We start from the raw sequence: 3,144 nt of genomic DNA, 5'->3' as shown, positions 1-3,144 counted from the left end.
AAAAAGAAAAATTAATGAAGTAAAGAGTTGATGCTTTGAAAAAAATCAATAAAATTGACAAAACTTTAGCAAAACTGACAAAAGAAAGAGAAAAGAACCAATACCAAGATTGAAACGGGGGTATTACTACAGATATCAGCTGGATAATAAGGGAATGCCATAAATAACTGTGTCTCATAAATCTGGAACTTTGATGAACTAGCCGATCCCTTAAAAAAAATAGAGTGCCATAACCCCCCAAAATGAAATGTATCATTTGGAAACTCATATTACTACTGAGGAACTTGAATTAATAATTTTTTGAATTCTCAAAAAAAGAAATCTCTAGACTCATGTTTGTAGTTTTTCTGAAGCATTTTACCAAACAATTAAAGATGAATTAGCATCAATTCTAAACAAGCACTTCTGAAAAACAGAGGAATAGAGAAGGGATGATACTTCACAATTCATTTGATGTAGATATATGTGTGTGTGTGTGTGTGTGTGTGTATGTGTGCTTGTGTTCCCTCATCTCCTTCATGAATACAGATGCAGACATCTTTTAGAAAATTATTTGCAAGTAGAATTCAGCAATACAATATAAACAAATAATTAGATATTATTACAAAGTGGAGCCTATCCTTGCCCTGGGAATATTAAGCTGTTTAAATATTTAAAAATCATTCTAGGCAAACCACTGTATCAACCAGCTAAAGAAGAAAAATTGATCATTGCAGTAAAAGCATCTGATAAAACTCAATTTTCTTTCGTGATAAAAAAGTTCAGAAAACTAAAAATAGAAAAGAACTCTCTCAATTAAAAAGTATCTACAAAAAACTATGATTAACAGTATATGTAGTGGTAAAAAACTGAATACATTCTTCCTAAGATGGGAAACAAAGCAAAAATGCCCGCTCTCACTTCTCATACTCAGCATATGCTGGAAGCTATATCCAGTGCTATAATGCAAGAATCTGTAAAAAGACTTCTAGAATTAATGAGTGAGATCAACAAGGCTACAAAATTCAAGCTAAAAGTTAAAATTTCAATTGTATTTCTATATATTAGCATTGAACACATATGAAAATAAAAATAATATGTACAATATGATATCAGAAAAATAGTTAAATCTAATTCTAAATAAGATATGAACAGAACTTATATGTTGAAAACTACAAAACATTGATGAAACAAAATAAATATCTACACAAATGGAGAGATACACAGTGTTTGTGAGTCAGAAAATTAAATATAGTATAGATTTCCATTGTCACCAAATTGATATACAAGTGTAACATAAATTCTATCAAATTCCCCAGATATTTTTGTATACAAATTATTATCTATTTTATTTATTATAATTTTAATATTATTGTTTTACAATTTATATAAAAAGGCAAATAAGTCAGAATATCTAAAACAATTTTGAAAAGCAGAAAGAAAGAAGGAAAGAGAGAGAAAGAACAAAGAGGGATTAGTTTACTCAATTTCAAGTCTTATAGCTACAGTAATCAAGACTGATATTATTGGAAGAATAGACACATAAGTCAGTGGAACAGAAACAGAACTCAGACATAAACCTACACCAACATGGCCAACTGATCTTTGACAACAACTCAGAAGCAGTTCAGTGGCTAAAGAAAAATATTTTAAAACTGTAAGGCTTTTAGGGAAAAAATGGCAGAAAATCTTTGACACCTAACATAAAGAGTGCATAACCCATAAAAATAAACTGGACTTTATCCAAATTTTAAAAACTTTTATTCTACACAAACCTTCTTTGTGGAATTGAAAAACAAATTACAGAGTGAGAGAAAATATTTTCAAATCACATATTTAACAAAGTACTAGTATCTAGTATATATAAATAACTCTCCAATATCAATAGTAAGTAAACAATGTAATTATAATTGGGTAAAAGAGAAACTTCATCAAACAGGATGTTCAGATGGCAAATAAATACATGAAAAATGTTCAACATCAACAGCCAGTAGGAAATGCATATTAAAACTACAATGAGATATCTCTACACAGCTATCAGAATGTCTAAAATAAAAATAAGTGGAGAACCTGGATCATTCATGCATTGCTGGTGGAAATATAAATTGGTACAGATGTCTGGAATATGGGTTGGCAGGTTCTTCAGAGAATATATATGCCTAACAATTGTACTCCTTGACATTTCTTTCAGAAAAATAAAAGAAAATCATGTTCATATGAAAACCTGTCACAAATTTTGCATCCTTATTTGTAATAGCTCAAAACTGGCAACAACCTGACTCTCCTTTGACTGATGGGTGGTTCAACTGTGGTACATGCATACCATAGAAAATTACTCAGCAATAAAAATAAATAAATGAATGAAAAGAGAACTGATACATCCAATTCCACTAATCTCCAGAGAATTAAGCTAAGTGATAATAGCCAGTTCCAAAGGCTGCATGCAGTACGATTCCATTTATGTCGGGTAGCCTTCATGATATGACAAAAAAAAAACAACCCGGATGGAGAACAGTTGATTGGTTGCCATAGGCTGAGGAGGGAAGTGGTATAAAAGTGCGATGTGGAAGGGCCTTCTTTTGATATAATTTTTCTGTTGACTACTTCATTCTAGCTGTGTTATTGTACTAGAGCTTTGCAAGATATTACTGTTGAGGGAAACTTAAAACAGGAACTCTCTGTGCTATTCCTTACAATTGCATGTGGATCTACAGGAATCTCAAAATGAAAAGCTTAATTAAAACAAAGGATGGGTGGAACATTTGCCTTATGCTAGTCCCCCTTGGGAAAAAAACTGTTTGATATTTTGTCCAATGTTTTCATGTAAAGGCACTCCTTCACTACTACATTCCCTATCAAATATTATTCAGCCATAAAAATAATTAGATGCTGCCATTTACAATGACACGGATGGACCTGGAGAACATCAGGTTAAGTAAAATAAACTAGACACAGAAAGACACATGTCACATGTTCTCAGTCATATGCGGGAACTGAAATTAAAACAACTGAACTCATGAGGACAGAGAGTAGAATGACGGTAACTAGAGGGAGGGAAGGATGGCATGGTGGGGAGGAAAAAGTGGGGATGATTAATGGGTGCAAAAATGTAGTTATATTAAGTAAACAAGATCTAGTAATTAATAGCACAACAGGGTGACTATA

This window comes from Carlito syrichta, unplaced genomic scaffold (assembly GCF_000164805.1).
Source record: "Carlito syrichta isolate Samal-C Ts95f unplaced genomic scaffold, Tarsius_syrichta-2.0.1 Scaffold308256, whole genome shotgun sequence".
Taxonomy (NCBI): Eukaryota; Metazoa; Chordata; class Mammalia; order Primates; family Tarsiidae; genus Carlito; species Carlito syrichta.
Note: the sequence above shows the minus strand (reverse complement) of the source record.